This window comes from Homarus americanus, unplaced genomic scaffold, assembly GCF_018991925.1.
Source record: "Homarus americanus isolate GMGI-L3 unplaced genomic scaffold, GMGI_Hamer_2.0 scaffold4896, whole genome shotgun sequence".
NCBI classification, from domain to species: Eukaryota; Metazoa; Arthropoda; class Malacostraca; order Decapoda; family Nephropidae; genus Homarus; species Homarus americanus.
In genome coordinates, this window is record NW_024749657.1 from 2402975 (window position 1) to 2410922 (window position 7948).

Below are 7948 nucleotides of genomic sequence, written 5' to 3' on the forward strand. Positions count from 1 at the left end.
AAGCATTTCAACTGTGCCTCGGGCACAGGGTTGTACTGTAGCTGTATGGGTTAGTTGTTGTTTGAGAGTTGGGGACAGTGGGGTGTCTGAGACGTTGGAGTTCTTTGTAGTGATGGGTTCCCACACAGCAGGCGAAAACGATTGTGCTGGGTCACGTCCACTTGAGATGGGGACTCCAGTCATCGGCCTGTCGTCAGGGGTGTTGCCACACTACAGTGAATTATGTTACTCACTTAAATGTATAAAAAAAATGTATTTCGATCTGGGATGACATTTACTGTAGATGGAGAATAACACTTCGAAAATTTCACTGTTACTTGGGTTACAGTGAAGTCGGTTCCTTGCACAGTTAGTTACACTACTTCACTGGTTCAGTTAATGGTTCTCTCTTTTCGCTGCCACCTTTGGGTAGAGTTCCCTTTAACTTGGCTTATATATAAATAAGTTGAGGGGTTAAGTTACAAACCCAAAATGGTCTTTTCTCCATTTATTGGTAAAACTATATTGGTCACAGTCTATTAGTAGATGCACCGTAATTAACACTGTAAGCTATGAATGTTAGTTAAGGACGGGGCTCAGCTTGACTGAGTTAGATCACCCGTCCGATTTTCGTGAGCTTGAAGTGAGGACTGGTGCCTGTGAGGACGGGCTCTGACGGAGAGGCCGGGCTAACCCTACATTCTCAAGGTCGGCCTACTGATGGAGGAATTTCCCCTCACGTGAACAGAACATGGCAACTAACAGCTTATGGAAAATTACAGTGGGGTGATTGGATTATATAAACTAAATGCATTTACCCAAATTTATATAATTGTTATTGCTAAGAGACAGGGGCTAATACACATTGACTTGGGGGGGGGGTGGGGGGGGTTAACAAAAGCCTTCATTTGGGAAAGGAAACGGAACATACAATGAATTTTCAATTTTTTTTACAGTGGAGGTCACGTGGGTCACGTGGGCAGAGGTGTTGAACAGGAAACACGTAGTGAAGTAACATCCTTCACAGATCGAGTTATGAGGAACCTTACATGGCGTAGTAATTCCCTTCCTGTTTCTGTAGCTGGGTGGGTAAAATTTTTTTGACTCTACCCTAACTCTCCCCCCTCCCATCATTCCCTCCTAATGGGATATTAGCAAATTCCCACCAGAAGTGACAATTCCATTTCGAAAAGGCGTGGGATCAGCCTTGGGTCGATTACATTGGTAATGTAATCGATTACGATTGCGATTACATGGGAATGCTATGATTACGATTATAATTAGGATTGCAAGAAAAATGGATGTAATCAATTACGATTACGATTACATGATGCATAATTATGATTACAATCATGATTACTTCAAAAGGAATTTACATAAATAAGCGAATGTACTACAAAACTCAGTTTACAGTACTGTTTGTCAACCTGGTACAAATAAATCATATTTTCTGAGATGAAAAAGGTAGACATAATGCATTATACATAATGGTGCAGGCATTTAATCGACAATGGTATTACAGCTTGAGTATTACAGACAAAATATAAATGGCAAATGTTTGCTGAGTCGTATAAAGGACTGAATGTAGATGACTATAGGATATCTTGAGCTTAGTATTGTAAGAAAAGGAAATTGGGTACCAGTATGTACTTACTATTGTAATCGTGAAAGTAATCGCTATTGCGATTACATTTTGAATATAATCGATTACAGTTACTTTGCTCAAAATAATAATGTAATCGATTGCGATTACGATTACTTCAAAACTGCAATCGATTTTAACCAATTACGATTAGAGATCATGATTACCCCACATATGAGTGAAATTACTGTTAAATGGTGACGGAGAGTGCTTAAGCCAGTGAATTCAGTGCTAGACAGCAACAGCTGTGATTCAATGAAATCAACACTAAGCAGTAACAGCGAGAGCCGTGGCCAAGCTAACCTACACACCCACCTGTGAGGTTCTCGGATACCTAGAGAGAAGCGCCCGCGTAAAACAACAACTCTTGCCGACCATGTGACAGGTGCTAATTCTATCCACACTGGAACAGGCGAGAGTCGGGCAAATTTTGACTTTCACACCAAATTGTGAGGTCCCACAACACCCCATGATAGTGAACGAAGTACTGCGACACCACATCAATGGCATCAATGGTGTCCCAAGACACTGCGACGTCACGTAATGAACTAGTTGCTATGACTTTATGATTGCCCCGTGTTGTTCTATCAACAAAACCAAAGATCCTCTTCTGTGACCTCCAACTCCTGCCTGGTGAAAGTCGATCATTTGTATACAGAGAGATACTTCCATGTGATGCTCCTCCAACTTATCGTGGTCAGCTGCTGAAGTATGCCTACAAGATTACCATTGGTACTCAGAGGCTAGGATCACCAACCAAGCTTCTTCGTGTTCCCATCAGAGTCATTGTGTTGCGAGGATTAAGTGAAGCTTGTGTTTATAGTGAAAGTGGGGAATTAGCACCAACCAATCCATTCCTGCACACTCCTCACTGAGACACACCTAGACACACTGCTCTTCAGATCATTCAGGTATGATATGATTGACCAAGTATGATATTATTGACCAGGTATGATATTATTGGCCAGGTATGATATTATTGGCCAGGTATGATATTATTGACCAGGTATGATATTATTGACCAGGTATGATATTATTGACCAGGTATGATATTATTGACCAGGTATGATATTATTGGCCAGGTATGATATTATTGACCAGGTATGATATTATTGACCAGGTATGATATTATTGACCAGGTATGATATTACTGACCAGGTATGACATGACTGACCAGGTATGATCTTAGTGACTATATTATGGTGTACCCCTCGTTTAACGAAGATGGCCGGCCTAAGGGCCATCTACCCTGTAGGCGTGAATTTGTTTAAGGTGTAGAAGCTGTCGCCAAAACAGCAACCACACCCTAAGTTAACGAGTTGCATGACCCTATGTCAGGGAGTAGTCTGAGAAGACCGGACAACTCGCCAACTGCACTAACTAACCATTACCGCGGAACACGATCAGCTACAGTACACTCACAACTTACTCGTATTTTTTTTATGAGTTTTCAACTATACGCGGATTACCCCGGGGGTTAGGTTACAATTTACAATTTCAAACTCAAAAATTTCAAACTGGGTCATGTGCGCACCAAACGCTAGCCCGCCAAAGCTCCACCCTCGCCATCAAGCTCTGTCTTCTGTTGCCGCGTGGGTATTATTGGAGTAACACCTGCCTCTCGTGTGTGTTAATTTAGTGCTCTTAAACCTCTCTCATACTCGTTCATAATGCCCAAGCACAAGCCAACCTCTGCCTCTGGTCCCCCAGCGAAGAAACAACGCTCTGTGATGACCTTGGAAGAAAATGTGGCCGAGTTAGACTAAATAAAGGGCGGTGTGTCAGTCACTACTGTGGCACGGAGGTACGGACGCAATGAATCGAGTGTGAGGTCCATTAAGTTTTGGGAGAAGGAAATTCGTGAAACCTTGTCTACAAGTGCCTCATTTACTGCTAAGGTGACTAGCCAAGTTAGAGATGTAACTAAATTGAAGGTGGAGAAGGCATTAAACATCTGGGTGGAGGATATGAACCAGAAACGTGTCCCCATCGACGGCAACATGCTCAGGGAGAAGGTACTGAGTGCAGGTTGGCTCAACAGTTTTAGAAAGCATTTCAACCTGAATAATATTACTCACTGACGAATCAGCATCGGAAGACGAGGCAGCTGCACGGGTGTTCCCAGAATAATTCAGGAAATTGATTGAGGAAAATGGATATCTTCCAGAGCAGGTCTTAAACACTGATGAAACAGGTTTGTTTTGGAAGAAAATGCCAAACAGAACCTACATTTCCAGGTCTGAGAAGCAGGCCCCCGGGTTCAAGGCTGCAAAGGACCGCGTCACCGTCCTGCTATGTGGCAATGCAGCAGGGCATATGATCAAGCCAGGCATGATTTATAGGTCTGTCAACCCTCATGCTCTGAAGGGAAAAAATAAGAATCTCCTCCCTGTCTACTGGCAGTCAAACAAGAAAGCCTGGGTGACAGCAATGTTTTTCCTTGGGTGGTTCCACAAATGTTTTATCCCTGAGGTAAAGAGCTACCTAGAGAAGCTGGGTCTGCCTTTCAAGGTGTTGCTGGTCGTTGACAACGCACCAGGCCACCCGGATACCGTAAAATTCGCACACGATGACGTCGAGGTAGTGTTCCTGCCACCCAACACCACCTCCAGCCTCTCGACCAGGGCGTGATTGGGTGCTTTAAGGCAGCGTACACACGTCTCACATTTGTCCGCTTTCGCAACGCCATGGAGGACGGCACTAACAACGGTGTTATGGCATGTTGGAAGGAATTCAGCATTGCCAATTGCATCACTTTAGTGAAGGAGGCCGTGGGTGCACTGAAACCAGAGTGGGTTAATTGGGGTTGGCCGGCACTGTGGGGTGACAGGGCTAAACAAAGGGGACATAACAAAGGTCTCAAACTATCCAACCAGGAGCGAATTCGTAACAGGGGTTTTAAATTAGAAAAATTTAGATTTAGGCGCGAAATAGGTAAACACTGGATTGGAAATAGAGTAGTGGATGAATGGAACAAGTTACCAAACATCATCATTAACTCGAATACGCTGGATTGCTTCAAACATAGGTTGGATGGATATATGAGCAATAGGGGTTGGGTGTAAATGGGACTGCCCAGTATGGGCCAATAGGCCCGCTGCAGTTTCCTCCATTCTTATGTTCTTATGTTCTTATAAGTCTTTCATGATACTACCTGTGAACGAGCTACTGCAGCACTACGTGAGGCTCCCTATGATAACAGCAGTGAACGAGTTACTGTAACACGACGTGATGTCCCTCATGATAACACCACTGAACGAGTTACTGCAGCATCACGTGAGGTTCCACATGAAACCTCCAGTGAATTAGTTACTGCAGTACCACATGAGGTCCCTCGTGATAACACCAGCGAATATGTTACTGCAGCACCACATGGAGTCCCTCATAATAACACATATGAACGCATTACTGCATCACTACGTGAGGTCCCACATGATAACACCAGTGAACTAGTTACTGCAACACCACGTAAGGTCCCTCATAATAACACTAGTTTAAGAGTAACTGCAGCACCACGGGAAATGCCACATGGTAACACCGATGAAGTAGTTACTGCAGCACCACGAGAGGTATGCTAACACCAGTGAACGAGTTACTGCAGTAGCACGTGAGGTCCCACATTATAACACCGGTAAACGAGATACTGTAGGACTATGTGAGGTCCCACAAGATAACAAGTATAAAAGATTTACTGCATCACCATGAGACGTCCCTCATGATAGCACCTGTGAACGAGTTACTGCAGAACTACGTAAGCTCCCTCTTGATGAAACCAGTGAACGATTTACTGCAGCTCCTCATGATAACACCAGTAACCGAATTACTGTACATAAAAACATATGGATGGAGGAAACTGCAACGGGCCTATTGGCCCATACTGGGCAGTCCCATTTACACCCAACTCCTGTTGCTCATATATCCATCCAACCTGTGTTTGAAGCTATCCAGCGTATTCGAGTAAATGATGATATTTGGTAACCTGTTCCACTCGTCCACTACTCTATTTCCAAACCAATGTTTACCTATTTCGCGCCTAAATCTAAATTTGTCTAATTTAAGACCATTGTGTATGTAGGGTTTCGTGATATTATGTTTTCTAGCACTCAGGATGGATGGAAACTCTAAGGTGGTTTTCTTATATAATATAAGTTATATGGTAGACAATCTGGTGCTGGAGGTGCCGTGTGGTGAGGAGCTGCTCAGTAGACACGTTCGGTGAGTAGCGTGTTGAAGGAGGTAGATGTGCAGGAGCTTCGTTAGAGAAGATGTTGCCTGTTGCTGGCCTCCAGGTTGAATGAGAACGGGACAGCGAGGAGCTTGCTTGGAGGAGGTGTTGCGTGTTCAGGAACCGAGAGCAGAATAAGAGAGCTGGTTGGTGAGGACGCTCAGAGAAGGACAGCTGGTGGGTCGCCATGCTCGCCGGCGGGAGCGAGGACCGCCAGGCAGGCGGAGGAGAAGCGAGGGCCGCCAGGCAGCGGCGGAGGAGGAGGTGTTGCGTGTTCAAGAAGAGAGGCCAGAATGAATCTCAATGGAGAGACAGAGCTTATATACACAGCAGCATGAGTCACCCGAGGGAAACCCCGGTCTTTTGACTCCGTTGCTAGGATACTGTGGCATCTGGTGACGCCCCCCCCTGGGCCGCTCGTTTGGTTGCTAGGGAAGACGTAGCAGGTGGCATGCGGCTACGCAGTTGTAGGGGAGACGTCCACTACATGTATATGGAAGTCGGCGTGCTATATGGACTTATGAGAAGCACCCGTTATGCAGCTATACTGTAAACATACCTAGCCAGGAGTTGTTTGATTTTGTTAATTTTTTCCACAGATTTTCTTATCATTATAAAAGAGGCAACATTTGGTATTATTTAACCTTAGGACATAGTGCGCCAGAAAGTTAAAAACTGATGTAACATTTAGATCTCGCTATTCTGAGCATTTTGAACCCCGTATATACATGGCGGAAATGGATAATAGCAACAATTAAATTTATTGATTTTATATAGTTTTCAGTCTTCGTCTGTGAGGAGATGTTAACGGCGCATCACGCATGCACAATATTGACTGATGTCATCCAATCGTGACCAATGATGCATCAATATCATTACGCGAATTTTTTTCGACCAATCACCTTTGATTTTTTTCAAAGGAAGCAGCCCTGGTAATTTTATTGACCAGTTCACAATGGCCGTGGTGGAGGTTGGTTGTCATTTGTGCTCCTATTTTAAGTTTATTACCGAGTTTTACGAGAAAGATGATTATTCTAACCAATTCTTACGTATCCCTGGTCTTTCCACTTCTAACTAAGGTATTGTACTTTCGGACATGGCACACCCCAAAGTTTTTAACAACTGAAACATTTAGGTTAGTTTAAGCTAGGCCTACAGGGATTCCAGGGGTTAGGTTAGGTTTTGTTATATGAATCGTTTTCGTTTTCTCCCCCACCCAAAAACACAGATTTCACTGGCTCTTCCCCATTATTGTGTGTGTGTGGGTGGGGGGGGGGGGGCATAGAAACTAACAATATCCACCAAAAATGAAGGTCAGATTTATTTAAAACAAATCAAAATACACTGAAAAAACATATTGGTCAACCCCAAGGGACTCATGTCCTAAAGTAAAAATTTACCCAACATTTACTAGAACCTAATAGAACCAGGCCTAACCAACCAAAGAAACCTACCTAACCTTACTTAACTTCCTATTAACTTCATATTAAACAGAAAATACTGAGCCAACCAGAGTGCACTCAAGATAAAATAGCTTTAGTTGGAACTTAGCCAGTCACGGCAAAATATCCACAATGAAAAAGAAAATAGTCAGTGAAGTACAACAAAATGATAAAATATGTACACCACATGTACTCATCAAATATTTCTCCAACGATAAACATACATAAATACTCCAAAGTTTTATGACCTCATCCACAAGAAACTATTTTAACTTTCTGCAGGGAGAATCATTATCAGTGCAGTATATATATATATATCAATAATAATCAGTTCCAAAGGTTCCACCCCATTGTTACACTCAATAAAATCAGTGTTACTCATATGAATAAATAATCACTATTCACATTTGGGTAGGTGTAAGGTGAAATATACACCAGTGAACGTAATAACAAGTAAAGTAAGTGTCAGGTCATTACTTTCCTCGGCCGCAACTACAGGTATTTCCTTATCTAGCACTGGTATAAATCCCTCTTTACTCCACTCTCGCCTCCGAGGTCAACTACAGTAGTTCATCCTGTCATGACACTCTTGCCACTCTCAGAGTTAACTAATAATTAAATTTTCTCCTTTAAATTTCAATACTTGAAAATAATTCTCTC